Here is a 20,932-nt window from a genome sequence, read left to right on the forward strand (position 1 = left end):
AGGGTAGAGGACCTTGTCCATTTCCCTCTGAGAAGGCCTCAGATTTTTCAGTCTGAAGACCAAAGTACCTGGGAGTTTCATTTGCTTGGCATCTCTTCCAAGATTAAGTGCAGAGAACTTTTTATGATTTTTTTAATGCAATTGATACGTAATAAACTTGCACACTATGTGCAGTTTACCTGTTTTCACTTATATGTATACCTTTGTAAAACTTTGACCATAATTTACATAATGGGCATGTCAATCACCCCTCCTTTGGATTCTCTCCCTCATTTCACTTTTGCACCATGAAAACCACTAATATCTTTATTTTAAATTCATTTATTGTTACTGCAGGTTTATATATAGAAACATATACTAAATATTAATTTTCTCTGATTTCTTTCATGAAAAATAATTACTTTAGAATTCATGCATATTATTGTATACATTGGGTTGGAGCAATAACACAGCGGATAGGGTGCTTACCTTGCACACGGCCAATCCGGGTTCATTTCCTCTGTCCCTCTCGGAGAGCCAAAAACGGTAAAAACAAGTCTCACGATGGAGACGTTACTGGTGCCTGCTCGAGCAAATCGATGAACAATGGGGGGACAGTGCTACAGTGCTATTGTATACATTGACGAATTGCATTTTTATCAAAAATTCAATTTATTACTTTTATTTCAGAGATAATGCTCTTGGTATTATACCAGGAAATATTAAACTAACACAAGATAACAAACGCTTTTTCCTCCTAGTTAATGTACACCTTTAGATACTTCATTTATTTAATCAACATATTTTACATAACTAAAAATAACTTCTAGTTTGCCATTTGATATCTTTTTTGATATAAATATAATTTTAAAATATGTTATTTAGTACACAGTTTACAATTTTCCCCAGGTATCTTCTGCAAATGAGTGTTATTTTCATTATATTCTGGAATAAGCACACTATATGTAATTGCTTTATAATCTAATTGAAAGAGCCTACTTTCTATGACCTAGCAATCAGAAATTTATTGGGATTTTTTAATGACACAAATTATGGTCTATTTTGATCAATGTTCTGTGTGCACTTGAGAAGAATGTACTTTGCTGTTGGATGTTGTTGGATGGAATATTCAATAAACATAAATTAGGTTCATCTGGTAAATAAAGTTGTTCAAATTTCTTATGTGCTTAGTGATTTTTTTTACTTATTTTGCCAATTAATGAGAGTAAGATATTGAAATCTCAACACATAAGTGGACTTGTTTCTTAGTTTTTGCTCTATGTATTTTAAAGCTGTATAACATCAATATTTAGAATTGCCATGTCTACACAGTTAATTGATTTCTTTACACATTAAAGTCTATTTGTCCTGTCTAATATTTTTTTCTTCAAAATGTATGTTGAGGAGTGTATGTTACCAATAAAACTACTGCAGGTTTTTTTGTTGTTGTTTAGTTTTGAATGCTGTATTTTTTCTATCCCCCATTTTAAACATATTTGTGCATTTATATTTTAAATAGGTTTCTTGTAGACAACATAGTCACGTTTTGTTATAGTTTTGCTTTTTGTTTGTTTTGTTTGGGAGGGGTACACACCTGGGTATACTAAGGGTTTTTTTTTCCTGGTTATGTGATCAGGAATCACTTCCTATTGGTGTTCATGAGACTGTCTGTAGTGCCTGGAATCAAACCCAGGGAACCATATACTGTGCCAGGTAAACTGCATGCAAGACAAGCCCTCTAAACACTATATTATCTCTATAGCTGCTTAGTGTTAGTACTTAACCTGACTCTCTGTATCTCTAAATTGCAATGTTTAAGAAGCCTTAGTGATTATTGATCAAATCTACCACATTACTGTTTACTTTGTGTTTGTTCTCTGTTTTCTTTTCTTCTATAGCCTATTTGCTTTGGGAACGCTTTTATGTTTTGATTTTATTTCCTTGCTTGGCTTATTAATTATAAGGTTTGTTCTTTTAGTAATTGTATTAGAGTTTAAAGTGTATAACTTTAGTTCATCACAATTAGATCATTAAGTGATATTATAGCATCACATGTTGAGTATAAGAACCACACAGCAGTATAAGCTTCATTTCTCCCTTTTAGTCTTTGTACTATTGAATGTCCTTTTACTATTACATGTGCTATAATATGCATAATGAATTCTTATATTTTTATTTTAAACAGATGTTGATATGTTAAGGAGCATAAATAAGAAAGAAACATTTCATGTTAGATACCATACTACCAATACCAATGCTCTTTATTCTTTTGTGTAGATACGTACTTCCATTGTTCTTCTGCTATAAGGATTTTATTTTTTGTAATGAAGTTCTCATAGTTTTTAATTTTCAGCTTTTTTGTGTTTGAAAGTTTTTATTTTGCTTTTACTAAAGGTATTTATAGATTTATAGATTAAAGGTCTATAGATATCTATATAGAAAAGGCTTTATTTACTTTTTCCTTTGTGCACTAGAGATTTTTGCTTCATTGTTTTATGGCTTGCATTGTTTTTTAAGATAAATATTTGGTCATCTTTCTATGTGTTCCTTATCTCTTGACTTGAGTTTCTCTTTTCTTTTTAACAGACTCTTTCTAGGTTAAGCAAATTTTCAGTGATTTGCCTCGGTATTTCTCATTCTTTCTGTGCTTGGATCTTGTTGAAATACTTTTCCTAAAATTCTGAACAACCTAAACCATTGTTTGTTTGTTTTTTAGATTTTTACTGATAGTTGGGTTTTAGGCATAAAATAACTCAACACCTATCCCTCTACCAGTGTCAACTTCCTTCCGCTAGTGTTCCCAGATTCCCTCTCAACACCAACCCCCATAACCCATTTTTAAAAATTTAACACAATTATTTACAAAGTTGTTCAAAATGCAGTTATTTCAGGCATGTGAAGTTCCAATAACAATTTCATTACCAATGTGACTTTCTATCCTCAAAGAACATGCTTAGTATATCTTACTTCTGAGAGCAAGGAAGAATGATAGCTAGTCTTCAAGAAGTTTTCCCCAAGAGCACTTCTTTAATCTTTGGAACATAAAATGGCTCCTTACTCTGGGGTCCTGAGTTTCTTTCTTAGTTTCCTTATCTTGGCAGTTCCTTATCTTGAAAATGCTACTTGGAGCATGTTCTACCCATTTCCCCACATGACAATGATAACCAAGGATGGTAAGCTCCTACAGACCACAACTTGATTCCTCATCTCCTCCTGTTGATGAGCAGTCCAATTGTTCCATCAGAGTGTCATCAGAGCAAGTGATCGTTCAGTCTAGTACATCAGACAATGGGCTGAGCAAACACAGCTAGAGACTGCACTCAGAGAACTTATGGAAGAAAAAGATTCATTTAAAAGAAAGTAAGTATCTGGATATTGGTCAAGAATAATGAGATTATTTCTCCCAAGTAGGGAATCAGAAAATCCTTTACAGAAATGTACTGAGTACCATGAATGTAAATGGAAACTTATTTTGGGTCCCTTACAAGGGTTCCTGGGGAGTAATTATAGCTGACTTCAAACATTATGGGTCAGGAGAAAGTAGCACATGATACTGGGACATAACCCTCGATGAGTGGTCCAGCAGGTCAGCTATGTGGAAAAGATTCAATGTCCCAAAACCTGGGACAACAACGTATAAAGAGAAAGTTGTGTCTTTTAGGTAAACTCATCCCTAAATGTTGATCTTAAAGATGTAGGTACAGCTCAAAAGTCCCTCAACTTATTTTACAATTCCCCATTCCTATTTTTTTTTAATTTTTATTAGTGAAACACCATGAGGTACAGTGTAAAGGTAAAGGTAAAGGCCCTCCCGTTGATCGTCGATTTGCTCGAGCGGGCCCAGTAACGTCTCCAGTGGAGACTTTGTTGTTACTGTGTCTGGCATATCAAATACTCTCGGTAGCTTGCCGGGCTCTCCGAGAGGGGCGGAGGAATCGAACTCGGGTCGGCCATGTTGGCCGCTTGTAAGGCGAACGCCCTACCCGCTGTGCTAGACTTACAAATTTTTGTGCTTGGGTTTCAGTTATACAATGATCGAATACCCATCCCTCCACCAGTGCCCATTCTCCACCACTACTGATCCCAGTATTCCTCCCACCCTATCTCTGTGACAGGGCATTCCCTTTTGTTATCTCCTGTTTAGTGCTGTGGTTTGCAAAAGAGACATTGAGTGGCAATCATGCATCTCTATTTTAGAAACAAAAAATTACTCAGCACCCCTTACAAATCTTCCTTATTTAAGTGAACAGAAAGTATATCCCCATCACATTACCCTGGATTACTATACCCCATCTGATCATTTCAAATACACTCTGGGGGAAATATATTACCCATTTTGTAAAACACTAGTACTGCTCTCAAGCAAGAAAATTTAAGCAGGAAAACAGAGGATCACAGCCCCAAGAGTCTAGAACTTGTTTGTGCAGGTATTGTTCTCTGTCTTGCAGCCTCAGTAAAAATCAGATGATTATTGATAAAAACTGGACCAGGGAAGCTGAACGTCTGAGACAATAGGTGTGAGTATCTAAGAGTGAAAAGTACACATGGGGTGGCAAGTGACTGTGTTTGTGCTCTGCATCTAGAAAACGATTTAAGACTGAAAGCTAAATCTACTCTTTCCGAAAAATAAGAGATTGTTGTCAAGGCTTCTCAGCCCACTGAATTTGCCACCTGTTCTGAGATTGCACTGATAGAGTTCCAGCCCCAGAAGAAAAGTTCAAAGAGGAGATGTTGATCTGAGTAGATGAAGCATCAATGAAGAGGTTATTAGTAATTCTGATGGGAATATAATTTGTTAGCTTGGTTTCTGATATGAGTTTTAAGAAGAAAAACGTTAGAGAAGTAACTTACTTATTCACAGAGATACGTGGGATGCAAAAACTTTTCTATCAGTTGCCTTATTTTGATATTTAAGAAACTAATCAAGTGAATATAAAATTAATACTGTCAGCTAAGATAAATGGTTCCTTCAACTGGTTCCACCAGATGCGTTTCCCTTCATTCTCCACCTTTTCTATACCCAGAAACATAAGTTCCTCGCTTTTTTGATAAATTCCTCTCTCATAGGTGAGAAGAGGGAATGTGGAACGTGCATTGATTCTTTCAACTACCACATTTTCATTGGAATGGCATCGGGGTGACTGACTCTGGTCTCAGGTCCTGTCAGACACCTGCCATTCTCTAGATCATAAGGAACTGTATTCCCTGCCTCTTTCATCTTCATGTATAGGGAGTATCTGAACTCTATAGTTTGTGCCCATGAGCTTCCCCAGCTAAAGTGATTTCCCTAAATCCTGCCAATGTTTTTAAAAATTGTATTCATATTTGTCTTTCTTTCAACTATTTTAATGGCTATCTACTTGTTCCCAAATCTGGTGGCAACATGCACCTTGGGTCCAGTTATCCTGTGAGTCAATTCACTGCATTCTACTTTCCTTTCGGATCTCTGTCCTGCCTGTATGCTGTGCACTAAGAGGAAGGCGTCTAGCTTAGTGAAAAACCACTTTGACACATACCATTCTGGATTGAATGGGATAATTTTTACAGTTAATAAAAATCTATCATTTTTATTGTTTTGAATAGTTTAGTATTTGATTTATGAGTCTGACTTATCTTATAAATTTGAGATAATGCCATCTCTGGGTTACATGGAGAATAATTGTCTCAATTTCTTCATGCTGCCGGTTAGTAGTAGAAACAGAATTTAAGACCTCCAATTCCAAGTTTAGGGTTTTTTCCATCGAACCATATGACCCTCACGACTTTATCATTCTTGGGGTGGGGCTTGTATCACAGTCAGCAGGGATAAAACAAGGACTAGTTACATGCAAGACAAGTGCTTTAACCCCTGTATGATCTCTCTGCTCCTAGACTCTTCATTTATTGCAGAGCTTAAAAGCATAATTTTGATTGAATACAAAACTATCAGATGGTGTGCCAAATAGCTCCTCAGGAGGGCTAGGAAAAAAATAAAAGAAATTCCTCTGCATCTGGAGTTCAGCAGTAAATTTATTCAACTAAGTAGTAAGGATGACCAAATTTTTATAAAGAATTGAATCTGAAAATGGATAATAATATGCAATAATAATAATAAAAAGTAATAATATGGACAGTAACCAGGACGATACTCTTTGCCATTATATTCATTGATGATCCCATGAGCATACCCTTGTGGATACATCTTTTCCAGAAATACACTATGATATGGGAAGTGTTATTCCCTCATTTTTGACCAATAATCATTTCGTTACAAAACAGCACAATCTGTACCTGCTCAACCCAGTCCCCAATCCTGAGGCCTGGGACTCTCCTTATGATGCTTATGTGAATGTCGATGGGCCCAGAAAAGGAGGATTTCACATTTTAAAAGGATATGAAGTTTTTTTAAAAGAATATCCAAGCAGTAGTCTAACAACCATTTTTATCTTACAAGTAGATAATTTTCATTTTACAAGAGGCTGTTTCTGAGCTTGTATTCTAAATTGAGCGGACATCTCTAGAAGTACATGCAGAGGTTTGTGGTGGGGTTTGAAGGAGGGAGAGCTGCCATCTTGACTTAAGGCTATTCAGCAAATTCTGCTACCACCATCAGCCATAGGCAAATGGGCTGGTTAGCTGCTCGCACTTGGGTTTCTGTGCACAGCACAGCCTTTTCTGCTAATTAATCATTGAAAAGAGATGAATAGTAAATGTCCCCCTGAGATAATTACTAAATTCTTGTATAGCAATGGAGGATTCCACCCTGGGCTTCATAAATTTTGAATTGAGCTCCCTGCTTCGCTGCAGGATGTGGTTTGACTTCTTTGGAGCCTCTGGTCAACCTTTGGTCTTCTGTAAACTGCTGACTAAATAGTCCCACACAGCCTTCCTGCAGGGGCTCACACTCTGCAAGTCAGCAGAGGGAAAGAGGGGAGCAAAGTCCTGCTGCCTAGCCCTGGGAAAGTTCCCATGGTGATGAATGCACATTCATCTCACTCATACCCCAGAACTCCTCCTTCTTTGTGGATTTCCTCTAAAGTGCAGAGGTCTATAAGAAAATTTTGAGTAATTTCTTTCTGGTCTCTCTCTTTTTTTTTTTTTTTGTTTGGGGGTAGGAGAGGAATAGGGTCAACCACTTCTCTTCAAACAGTATTCAGCCTTGAAACCTGAAATAAATTACTTAGAGGAGCTGACCCCTTAATGTAAATAATTTAGCTTAATAAATAAGTTAAATCTACCATCTCTGGTCTCTGCGGTATCTCTGGCAGCTCATTCATCTCCTGTTTCCTCAGCTCATCAAGCTATGTCCGCTGCCAGAACTTCTTGAAGGCTGATGGCCTCTTCCTGTTCTGTCACAACAAACAGCATTTTGTAAGAAAGACTAGAAGGTTTTATTTTTCCCAAAGCTTTCCCAATCACTCAGTGCAGTCATTGAAAGAACAGCCAGATTATATGTAGCTGGAGCATGTTGAGGGGTAGGGACTGGATCAGTTTCAGGCTCCCACTATGGGGTAAGTCCTCCCGTGCCCTAGGGAGGTCATCCAATGAGGAGGAAAGTCTTTCTTGGGGTAGCAGTATATCTTCTCTTCTTACCCTGTTAGTGACACAGATCCTGCCATGACTGGGGCAGGTCTTTTCCTGTGATGGGGGGAGGTCCTCCTGTGACTGAGGAAAGTTCTCTTGTGATAGGGACAGATTCTTATGTGAAAATTTATGGGAAAGTTCTCTTCCATAACTGAGACACATGTTCCTGGGATAGGGGAAGGCCCTAGAAAGAAAGTGAGGTGAGAAAGAAAAGTTCATTGACCTGTGGAATCAGAGAACACAGGTTAAAGAAAAGATTACATAGTAAGAGACTAATGAGCACTCTGCAGGTACATATAAAGAACTAACTTGGAGAATCAAGAGAGTAAAGGGAAGACCAGGTCAAAGGATTAAAACAGGCAATATCATGTGCATTGATTGTCACAACCCTCAGCTCAGACCTAGAGATCTGGGCATTTCCCTTCTCTATTTGATTTTGGGAAGTTCTGACCCAGGTAAATCCATACTGCATGCAGTCATCTGTGGAGTGCAGATGCACCTCAATTCTTTCAATCCCTCCCAGGTCCAGAGTAAAGCTCCTTTGGCTCTAAACTCCAGTGATCAATCTTATCTAAACTCAATGGGGTAAGGAGGTCCTAAAATACACACTTCCATTGGAAAATAAAATAAATGTTCCCAATTGAAGTGCCAACGCAAGGTATACTCTCTGGTCCCTAATAAAATCATGATGATGGCTATCCTGCCACAGTGCCCAGAGGAAGCACATAAGGAGAGCAAAGGCAGAGTCTGGTTGGAATCTTCACACTGAGCACAAGAAAGGGCTTTTCCAAGCGTGCAAATTCTAGCCCAGCACCACAATTCAATTAAAGTAATTGTCCACTAAACGGCACTTGCAGAAGAGAGGCAGTGGCTGAGAAGGGGATGAGGGCCGCGTGGAGCATCCTTCAAGGAAACCGGATGGCTCGAAAATGCAAGAAACAATTTCTCTAGATGGAAAATGAATGCAATGAATCTGAGTGCGGCAGGAAATCTTATAAGAAAATAAGACTTTGGGAGGATTTATTGAAAGACATAATTGCAACAAGTATATTGATTTTACATAGATAAGAAAACAAATGTTGGCAGGGATTGAATTTGGTTTATTACATTTATTTCCCCACAGAGTTAATGCATTTAAAGACATGGTTTATTTTTCAAATGGAGAAACATTGTTTTCAGAGACCTTTATTAGGTTCCTTTCAGTTTCCTGTCTTCCCTTTCCAAGAAAATTGGTTTGTATGTAAGTGTCAGGAGAGGGAAGTTATGGGAATTTTTTGGGGGGGATGTTCTAGAAGCAATGCCTGTTGACACAGGTAGGAATCACTCACAGTTAAATCGTGCTCTACATCTCACCTTCTTCTATGCAGAAGAATATTGGATTAAGGTGTAGAGTGAAGTCAGGACCAGAATTTTCCTACCAGAATCAGGCTACTGGCCACATCTGAAATCTAGGAGCAGCAACCAGGGACCCAGTCTTCTGTTCAAAAATCCTTGGGTGAGTCCCCAGGTTGTGCTAATAACACAGTGGACTTGAAGTATAATGATAACTGCCATTTTTGAGAGCTGCAATTTGTCAGGCACTATATTTATTCTTTCTACAGCCCCAGGAGGTGATTATAATCCCTATTTTCCAAATGGGGGCATTTGCCTTAGAGATTCAGTAACAACAACCTGATCTGCCTAACTCCAATACATGTAAGCCTAACTCCGATGCCAATAACTGGCACTAAGTTTTGTATTAGCTCTTAGAACAAACTATCCCTTATTCCATGCTGTGAAATGAGCCAAGTCTTTTGAATGGAACAGATATGACTACTTAAGCCATGTGTACAACTAGATGTGAAGAGAGACAGAGAGGAAGGAACACAAGTAGAAAGAATGGAGCTGTCCCTTCTATTGCGATCTGACCCTGGTATGACGGATTCTTTCGTGAGACTCAATGTTTCAGGCTGGCTCCCTAAAGATCAGGGTCATGCTATTCTCTTCTCTCCACAGTGATAAGTGAGCTAACTGAGACCGACGTTTTATCACAATTTGGCATTTAGAAGCACTTTTGGATCTAAGGCGCTATTATATTATTTAAAGCATAAATTGCTTTGAAATTTCTAAGGCAGAAATTTTACAAAAGAAAAAACAGAGATTCAAAGAAGTTGAGTGGCTTCCCTAAACAACCAGTACAAGACCAAAGCACAGATCTCCCCAAAGAGCCAAATACTCCATGCACAGCACTGGGCTTTGCATACCTCTCCCAGTTCCTGTCAATTCTTACCTGAACTTGAAGGATCAGTTCCACCCTTCTCTGGGTATGCAGGGCACCTAGGAAGTAGTTCCAATCCTTTTCTGGTAACTTGGCCAATGTAAATCATTCACAATTAATCCTGCTTGGTCCCCAATCTCCCTTCAGCTTTTCACAAGTAACTAATACTTGTCTTAATCACATCCGAGCCACGGTTTTATATGCCACTTGCAACAACACGTTCAATTATGATTGATTGGAATTTAAGTTCTGATTTCTCTTAGAACATAATCAGTCCTGAATGGGAAATTTTTACAGTGACAATTAAAATAATGAAAGTGAACTTTAAATGACATTCAAATAGTATCACCTGGGAATAACTCCACAGTACTGGCCTCCTGCTGCAATTGGAGCCCTGCTACACAGCAGGCCTCTGTTTTGCAGAGTTAATGTCTCTGGTATGGTTTGAGGACTGAGATTAACCCCTCATTGGAAGCCTTTTAAAACCCTCTACACGTTGCCTCTACTTAATTATGTGTTTCTCAGGGCTGATTTATATTTACATCTTTTTAGATGTTAATTGTGCAAATTTGTAAACAGTCACTAAATAACTCCATCAAGGGAAACTCCTTGCTTTGGAAACTCTTTTAGGAAAGAAGATATGAAAGTTCTTTATAACTGGTGGGGATCAGTTCTTTGACTACCACTAGTCTGAAAAAAACTGACCTGATTGTTTTTGCCCCTTCTGGAGATAGGCTATGCCCCAGAACACAGAAGCCTGAGCAACTTCTGAATTTTAATCCACAGATTTTATCTCAAGCAAATCTCTTTAGCATCTCCACTGTTTTTTACAACCCACTGGGTTTCCCATTTTTCATTTCATTTCATCATCCTGTTATTCGTCGATTGCCTCGAGCAGGCCCCAGTAACGTCTCTTTCATCCTAGCCCTGAGATTATATTCAAGGCTCTTTAGGAGAATGAGACCCATCATTGTTACTGGTATTTGACATATTTGGTACGCCACGGGGAGTTTGCCAGACTCTGCCCTGTGGGCAGGCTACATTCGATAGCCTGCAAGTTAGTCCAAAGTAGGAATGAGACAATAAGATGTCATAAAAAAAAGTTCTGATAAGATGTCACGAGGCTGCGAATGCCAGGGGGCCAGGTGGTGGGTGTGACCCCCGCCTACTGGAATTTGGAGGATCTGGGTGGAAGATGCTCGACTCCAATCCGAGTAGGCTTGGAGGTCTCGGCACCGGAACCCGTGTGGCTTTGTCCCTCTGCCAGTACCTTCATGTATGTGGAGAGGGGTCTCAGCATGGTCGTGGCTGGTCCTGGAGGTCTTCGGCTGCCGGAGCCCTGGTCGGGGTGGGGAGGAAAGCTCAATCCGCTCTCCTCCAAGGGGCCCCGGGAAAGAACACCCAGGCGCGGGGGCAGAAGACTGCCGGGTTTCCCATAGATTTTATTTTTTTTCAATTGAATAGTATTTCATTTGAGGTTCCATGATTTACTGTCTATGACAGCGTTTCACAGATAAAACATTCCAGCATCCATACTCTCCTGTTGTTTGGTGTCTACATTCCCAGTCAAATAAAATTACTCACCTCTGTCCTTCTTGCTGTGGTAAGCTTCCTACTGAAGACCAGTTCTCAGATTCTGTGAGCTTTGGGCACCTGATTTTTCCTTACTATGTTTCTTTATATCATACATATAAGGGAGGTCATTCTATATAAGTTCATCTCCTCATGATATCTTCACTCAGCACTATATTCTCCAGATTTGTCCATGTATCAGCTGAATGTATAAATATATTGTTTCATCTTTCCTTATAGCTGAGTAGTGTTCCATTTCCATTGGATATATATACTATAGTTTCTGTATTCTGTCATCTGTTATTGAATAGTTAGGTTGTTTTCCAGTTACAACTCTCAGTAAAATTGCTGCAATGAACATAGGAAAGCAAATGTCTTTTCTAAAGAGTTATTAGGCCTTGGGGTAAATGACCAATAGTGAATTTTCTGGATGATATGAAAGTTCAATTCCTACATTTTTGACAAGTGTCTATATTGTTTTTGAAAAAGGCTGGAGTTTTCAACATTCCCACCAGCAGTGGATTCCCCCAGACCCATACCAGCACTGGTTCTTTGTAATGTGTGCCACTCTCTAATGATATAGCATTGTTTTTATGATTTGCATTTTTGTGTATACCTTTAGTAATGTGTATGTGTGTCTTCTTTGAGAAAGTTTTTATTCATCTTTTTTCTCCTCTGTTGGATAGGTTTGTATATTTGGAGTTTTTTTAAATTTCTGCAAGTGTTTTATAAATCTTGGACAGTAAAACTTTTTTAGTTTGACCAGAGAAAAATATTTACTTCCAGTCTCTGAATTGTACTTTTTATTAAATAATGTTTCTTTTTGTGTTATTCTGTTTTGTATTTGGACTCTAGCAGTGACCAAGACTTACTGTGCTCAAGGACCATCCCTGGTCATGTTCAGGGCACCATATGGGTTGCTTGGACTAAACCTTGGTCAGCAATGCAAGGCAAAAACTTTCCACACTTTAAAAGAAAATATTGCTTTTGTTCACTGTTTCTTATGTGGTAAAGAAACTTCTTATTTTCATGTAGTACTCTTTGTCTTTGCTTTCATCTGCTTGCATTGAATCCATCATTGAAAATCTCTCTAGATCCAATATCATGAAGTGTTCTACCTGTTTGATTGGGCATAATATATGGATTCAGGCCTGGAATTGAGATATTAAATCTATTTTAATTTAACTTGTGTGCATTTTTTTTTACATGTGAACAATTAGTTTCTTCAACACTATTTGCTGAAGAGGCCTGTTTTCCTTCTCTTCAAACTTTTTCCTCCATTTATAAAGATTAACTCTCCACACCTGTGGCTCTGTCTCTGGATTCTTAATTCTATTTAGTTGCTCTGAGAGACACCCTTATTTCAGTACCACACTGTTTTGATTATTGCAGTTTTATAATATAGTTTGGTTTGGGGAACAAGACGACTCCCATCTTGTTTACCAAGAATGTTTTTCGCTATTCAAAATTTTATGACTTCATATTATTTCACCAACCCTTGATTTATGTCTTTAAAAAGCATTATGAACATTTTTATGGCAACTTCTTAAATTTTGACTTCATTGTGTGGATAATGCTTTAAGCAAGGTTGTCATTTTGACAACATTAATCTTTCAAATATATGAGCAGGGGATACATTTCGATTTCCTCATGTCTTTTATTTCATTTATCAGTGATTTATAGTTTTCTTTGTATAAACCTTTAACATCTTTTGTTAAGTTGATTCCCAAGCACTTAATTTTCTGAGGCAAAATTGAGTGGCATGAGAAAAAATCTTTCTTCTATTTCATTGAAAAACAATGGATTTCTGCATGTTAATTTTGTAGACAAGCCTGTTGTTTCATTGTCTAAGTCTCGTTTATTGGAAATTTTGTATAGTCTTTAAGATTTAAAATATAGAATTATGTTATCTAGAAATAGTGAGAGTTTCACTTTTTCCATTATGGGAAACCTTAATATCTCTGCTGTCTAATTGTTATTGCAAGAATTTACAATAATATACTAAATAGTAGCAGTGAGCATGCACAGCTTTCACCTTGCCTGATCTTAGAGAAAAGACTTTCATTTTTTCACCACTGTGTATGATGTTTGCTGTGGGTTTGTGGTAAATGACTAAATACATTGAAGAAATCTCCTTCAACACCCATTTTATTGAGGTTTCTTTTTTTAATATGAATTGGTGCTAGATCTTGTAAACTGCTTTCTCAGTGTGTTGATATAATGATATGACTTTTATTGTTCTCTGTATTTATGTGTTTGTCTATGTTGATTGATTTGTAATCCTTGCATTCCCAGAATGAATCCTACTTGGTCATGTCATATGACATTTTCGGAGGTACTGTTGAATTTGGTTTGAAAATGATTTGTTGAGAATCTTTGCATCTATGTACATCAGTGATAGATCTCTACAGTTTACTTTTAAAGTGATATCTCTGATTTTTTTATTTTAGGGTGATGTTTACCTCATTAAAAACTCTTTGGAAAGATTCCTATTCATAAGCTTTCTGAAAAAAACTTAAGAAATATTGGGAGTAGGTCTTCTGTGAAAGCTTGGAAGACTCACTAGCTAACTCATCTGAACCAAGGCTTCTGTTTTGTGAGAGACTTTAGATGACTATTTCAATTTTTTTAATAGTAATTGGCCTATTTAGGTTCTCCAATTCCTCTTGATTCTTCCCTGGGAGGTTGAAGGAGTCCAAAACTTTATCTATTTTTTTTTAGATTCATACCGAGAGTATCTCGCCTGCACAGCAAAGCCTGGCAAGCTCCCCGTGAACATATTCAATATGCCAAACACAGTAACAACAAGTCTCACCATGGAGACGTTACTGGGCCCGCTCGAACAAATCAATGAACAACAGGAAGACCGTGACCATGACAGTTGTGGATAAAAATTTTCAAGATAGTTTCTGATGATCCTTTGAGTTTTTGTGGTATGTGTTGTGATGTCTCCCCCTTTCACTTATGACTTGGTTTATTAGATTTTTCAATTTTTGTGAGTCTTGTTTGTGTTTTTTTAAATATATATTTTATTCTTTCAGAGAACCAGATCTTAGTTTCATTGATTTTAGAATTGTGTTATTAATTTCTATTCATTAATTTCCAAAGAGTTTTATTATTTACTTTCTTCTTGCTATGGTTCTGTTGGTCTTTATCTAGATGCTTTGTGTTGTTAGGTTACTTATGTGGACCCTTTCTTGGTTCCCAATGAACACTAGTATTACCATAAACATTCCTCTTATTATCACTTTTGTTGTTTACCATATGTTCTACCAGTTAGTATCTTTGTTCTTATTTGTTTATTGAATCTGTTGATTTCCTCTTTGACACAATGACTGTCCCATAGTATGCATAGGCTCCTTATGTAATAATATATGATATCTTGGTGAATACCTCATATGACTAAAGAAGAATATTTATTTTACTTTTAAAGTATGTCACTGGGCCATCTTTTCCGTTTCAATCTTTTCAATGTTTCCTTGTTTATTTTTTCCTAAATGATCCATCCATTGGTGAAAGAGAATTGTTAAATTATCATACTACTTCTGCAAACCACAACACCCCAAAGGAGAGAGAGAACAAAAGGGAATGCCCTGCCATAGAGACAGGGTGGGGTGGGGGGGATAGGAGGGTGGAAGGGATACTGGGATCCATGGTGGTGGAAAATGGACACTGGTAGAGAGATGGGTACTCGATCATTGTGTAACTGAAACACAAGCACAAAAAATTGTTAGTCTACAACTGTACCTCATGGTGTTTCACTAATAAAAAATTTTTTTAAAAAAATATCATACTTTGTGTTACTTTCAGTATCTTCTGGTCTGTTAGTTAATGTCTAGATTTTGATGGAACATCTTTAGGAGCGGATTTGCTTAGGGTGTAAGTTCTTCTTTACATACAGATTCCTTGATCATTAAAATTGCTATCCCTGTCAATTATAGCCTTTAAAAAGTTTATGTAGGTCTTATCTGATATAAGTATGACTACTCAGATGTTTTTCCAGGAACTGTTTGTAAGGTTATTTTTCCAGCCCTTAACTTTGAACTTACGCTTACTCTGAGTGTTCAGGTATTTCTCTTGTAGGCAGCAGAAATTGGTTTCCTTTTTCTGACATATTTTTATTCCCTTTGTGACTTGTTAATAAGTTCAGCCCATTGACACTGAGTAAAATTGTTGAGATGCAGAAATTCATTTCTGTCATTTTAGAGGATTGTAAGGTTTGTCTTACTTTTAATTTTTAATATTTTTGGCCACTCAGTGATTAGTCCTAAATTTTCTAGCAGATTCAAAGAAACCATATGTGCTGCAGGAGTTCATGTGCAAGGCAAGCAGATAACCCACTGTCTTATCTTTCTGGCCCCTTGTCTTGTCTTTTCAAAGAAGCTCTTTTAAATGCTTTTTGAAATTTTTTTGAATCTTTGGAGTTCCTGAGATGTTTTGATTGTCCATAAAATTTCGTGTCATTTTTTTCAAATATTAATGATAATCTAGCAGTATAAAGGTTTTTTTTATGAGATTTTAATGTCATTCAGCTCCATTTAAAACTATATCCCGCAATTCTCTTCTGGCACATAAAGTATTGTCTTGTATATGTTCTGTGAATATTATGGGATATCCTTTGTACATGAGTTCTATCTTTGATCTTCTTGCAATATTTAGGCTCTGTCTTTGATTTTTAACATTCTGATTACAACATATCTTGGAATTTTTCTATCTTGATTCATCTTGTCTGGGATCCTTCAGACCTCTTGAATCTGGGTTCATGCACTCATCATCTCTGGGAAAATCTTAACTGTGATTTCTTGGACTACTGCTTTTCATAGAATTTTCCTTCCTATTTCTCAAGGACTTCAATTATTCTCATATTATGCCTCTTGAACTCACTCCACAGTTCTCTGGCATGCTGTTCACTTCTTTTAAAATTTTCTTCCATCTTCTGTTGTTTTCTCTTGATTTCCTGCACCCCATCTTAGAGCTCACTATTCTTTTTTCAGTTGTTATTAACCTTCTGTTGAGGCCACAGCCTTCCACTGAGTATTTTATTTTACCTCTCATACTCTTCAGTTTTCCCATTTTTCATGGTAGCATTCTCATTTCTTTTATCATGCTTTCTTGTGTCCACACTATTGTTTCTTTGAATTAATTGATTGTCTATATCACAGTATCTCTGAAATCTTTTTTTGTTGCTGTTTTGTTGGGAAAGGGACACCTGGCTCTACTCAGGACTTACTTCTTACTCTGTTCTCAGGGATCATTCCTCGTGGACTTTGGAGATCACATGGTGTGCCTGTGATTAAACCCAATTCAGCCACATAAAAGTCAAACACCTTATGCTACATACTATGTCCCTAGAACAAAGTGTCTCTAAGTCTTTATCTGTAGTTATAGAATTGGCTGGTACTGTTGAGACTTCTGATTATAATCTTTACTCCTTGGGCGTGGTGTGAGTTTATGTTGTTTTCCCATTGTTTCTATTTTTCTATGTGCTAAATCTTTATAGTTTGCTCCCACAATAGTGCTTTGAGTGATTAAGTTACTAGATGCAGTGAGGACTACCCCAAGATTGAATACTTCCACGGGGATAATGATGTCATTAGTGTTGAGTTGAAGGAATAGAAGTCTCAAAACCATGTTATTTTTGGTATTCTGGCAGTAAATGGTGAAATTAGGGCTGTATCCAGTTCCCTTTGTGTTTCTGTTAATTGCATTTCTAGAGAAGTCACTAGGAAGTTGCAGGTAATCAGGCAAATGGTGCTGACCTGGGGTGGGAACTTTCTTCTGTCATTCCTGACTCCAGACTGTCTCCTCAAGAAACTGAACCAGATGAATGGCTCACCTCTTGATTTGTTGGGTTGGGAGAGCTGTTGGGAAGCATGAGATAGGCAGGTGACTGACATAGGTTTTATTTTATGCTTTAAAATGTTTTTATTTGTCATTTTATTTCAATTGCCATGAGTTACAAACTTAGAGTCATTAAGTTTCTGACACATTATGTTCTAACATAAATCCCTTCACCGCTATCCATTTCCTCCATCAATATCCCCCAGTTTCCCTCTTCCTCCCCTTAAAACCTCTAGAGCAAGTACTTACCCCTCCACCATTATCTTAGTGTTCCCTTCCCAATCTTAACCCCTCCAGTGGCTAGTTTCCTACTGAAGAACAATTCTCCTGCTCATCATTTCTATTCCCCCTAGGGTTTTTTATTCCCTCCCAAAGTTTCTTTATATTCCACATATGAGGGAGACCTATTCTGTGTTTATCTCTCTCCCTCTAGTTTCACTCAACATGATACTCTTCAGATCTACCCACATAGCAGCAAATTGCATGAATTTATCTTTTGCATACTGCTGAAAAGATATATTTTAAGTAATTATTATTCCATGGTGTATATGTACCATAATTTCTTTATCCAAAAAGTTTTCTGTTCTTCGGCACTTGGGTTGCTTCCACTTGCTTGGTACATGGTATTTGATGTTTCAGATTCTGGCTATTGTGAATGCTGCTGCAATGAACATAGGAGTACAGATGTTTTTTTCTGCATGTGTTTTTGACCCTTGAGGGGTCAATATTGAAAGTGGAATTTCTAGGTCATAGTGAAGCTCAATAGCTAGCGTTTTTTTTTTTTTTTTGAGTAATGATTATATTGGCTCCAAAACAGCTGATCAGTTGATGTTCCCACCAGTAGTAATGAGAGTTTCTTTTCCCCCACACCCCTGACAACAGTGGCTGTTCTTTTTGATGAGTGCCAGCCTCTCTGGTGTGAGGCGGTATCACATTGTTTTTCTGATTTGTGTTATAGTGCATTTTTAATACAAATTTAAGCCATTTGTATTTCTTCTTTGAGTAAATTTCTGTCCATCTCTTTTCTCCATTTTTTGATGGGGTTGAATTTTTTTCATGTGGAATTCTACCAGTGTTTTATATATTTTTAATCATAAGCCAGATGAGTGCTAGACAAATAATTTCTTTCCCAGTCTTTGATTTGTCTTTGTATTCTGGTTATCCTTTCTTTAGAGCTTCAGAAATTTTTTTTCCTCTCTTTCTTTTTTTTTCTTTTTTCTTTTTTTATTAGTGAAACACCATGAGGTACAGTTATAGGCTTACAAATTTTGTACTTGGGTTTCAGTTATACAATGATCAAGTGCCCATCCCTCCACTAGTGCCCGTCATCCATCACCACGGGTCCCAGCATCCCCCCCACCCCCCATCCCCCCCGTCCCATCCTGCCTCTGTGGCAGGGTATTCCCCCTTGTTCTCTCTCTTTTCTTTTGGGTACTGTGTTTTGCAAGAGAGGCATTGAGTGGCAATCATGTTTGGTCTATAGACTACTTTTAGCATGCTTCTCCCACCCTGGGAGGGTCCTCACAACACCCTTCATTTGGTGCTCTCTTCTCTATCTGAGCTTCCTTTTCACCTAGAACGTGTGGCTGGCCTTTCATTCATGGAGAAAAATTCCTGGTACTAATCTCAGCCATTCCTGTGTGTTAGTCTCCCTTTTTGTTGCTTTATGTTCCCCAGATGAATGCAATTTTTCTGTGTCTATCCCATAGAGCTTCAGAAATTTCTTAATGTAATATATCCCATTTGTTTTTCATTGCTTCCACTTGCTTGGTATGTAGTGTTTGATTATTAAAATTTCCTTTGCTTCAATGTCCCAGAGAGTTCTGCCAATTTTTTATGTATGTAATGGATTCTGGTCAGAAATCAAGGTATTTAATACATTTTAATTTGATTTTTGTGCATTGTGTTAGAAAAAAGTTGAGTTCATTTTTTCACTTGTGCCCAACAAGTTTTCCCATTATGACTTATTGAAGAGGTTTTCCTTGTTCCATTGCTTTATTTTGATATATATCAAAGATTAATATGCCTGCCAAATCTGCCCAATCTGCCTATTGTCTGTCATCTACAAACTGTTCACTCAAGTCATCCTGAATAGGATTAGCAAAACACTAGATGAAGGACAACCATGTGAACAAGCTGGATTCTGAAAAGGATTCAGTACCATCGACCATATCCACATGATTACTAAGCTCATTGAGGTTTCTCGGGAGTTCAAGATGCCGCTCTGTCTAATGTTCATTGATTTAAAGAAGGCCTTGGATTCTGTTGAGACGGAAGCGGTCATGGAAGCCCTAGCCAATCAAGACGTACAAACTCAATACATCAGGATCCTTCATGAGCTCTATTGCGGATTCACTACCAGGATCTCACCATTCTACAAAGAAGTAATCATCCATATCAAGAGAGGGGTTCGGCAGGGTGATACCATTTCACCAAAACTCTTCAGTGCCACCCTCAAGAACATCATGCGACTACTGGAACGGGAAAGCATGGGAGTGAAGATAGATGGTCAGCAACTACACCACCTCCGCTATGCTGATGACATCGTTCTAATAACACCAAACATCAGCCAAGCGGCACAAATGCTGAACGACTTTGACCGTGAATGTGGAAAGGTCGGACTACAGCTGAATCTTACGAAGACAATGTTTATGAGAAACAGCCTTGTTCCTGACACTCCATTCACTCTCAACGGAACCACCATCTCCGAATGCAACAGTTATATATACCTAGGTCAAGAAATCAACATGATGAATGACCTGGCAACTGAGTTGCACAGGAGGAAGAGAGCGGCTTGGAATGCCTTCAAGAGCGTTGAAGAAATAACTAAAAGGACAAAGAACCTCCAGCTACGAGCACATCTCTTTGATTCCACTGTTCTTCCTGCAGTAACATATGCCTCAGAGACCTGGGTCCTATGAAAACAGGATGAGAATGCTATTCGGGTCTCTCAAAGAGGAATCGAAAGAGCTATGCTTGGAATATCACCATTCACTCAAATGAGAGATAGAATCCAGAGTTCTGATCTTCGTCAACGCTCAAGAATCAGGGACGCTGTCTCATTTGCCAAGGCATCAAAAATCAGATGGGCTGGACACGTAATGAGGTTTACAGACAACCGCTGGACTAGAGCCATTACTGATTGGATTCCACGGGACATCAAAAGATCACGTGGACGCCCACCTACAAGATGGTCAGATTTCTTCGTCAAGACTCTGAATGATCGGTTTGAGGCTCTGCATTGTTCCTAGAACGAACAGATACCATTGGGCTACGCTAGCATGCAACTGCGATGAATGGAGACATTACTGGCACCTGCTCGAGTAAATCGATGAATAACGGGGATTAAGTGATTAAGTGAAGTGATTAATATGCCTGCATGCTTGTCTCTGGATTTTCTATTCTATCCCATTGATATGAAGGTCTGGCTTTATTTCAGCAACATGCTGTTTTAATTACTACTGCTTTGTAGTATAGTTTAAAGCTGGGAAAAGTGATGCCTATTATATTAATTTTCTCCTGAATTGCTTTATGTATACAGGGGGGTTATTTTTCCATATGACTTTGTCTTCTTTTAGAAGTTTAATGATATCTGTTGGTCTCTCTGGATTTTGCCATTTTTATTACTATGCATCTTGGCATTGTTCTGTTTGAATATAGTTTTCTTGATACTCCGTGGACCTGTGGAATCTATGTATCAGCCTCTATTCAGAGAGTGGG

This window comes from Sorex fumeus, unplaced genomic scaffold (assembly GCF_029834395.1).
Source record: "Sorex fumeus unplaced genomic scaffold, SorFum_2.1 ptg000039l, whole genome shotgun sequence".
NCBI classification, from domain to species: Eukaryota; Metazoa; Chordata; class Mammalia; order Eulipotyphla; family Soricidae; genus Sorex; species Sorex fumeus.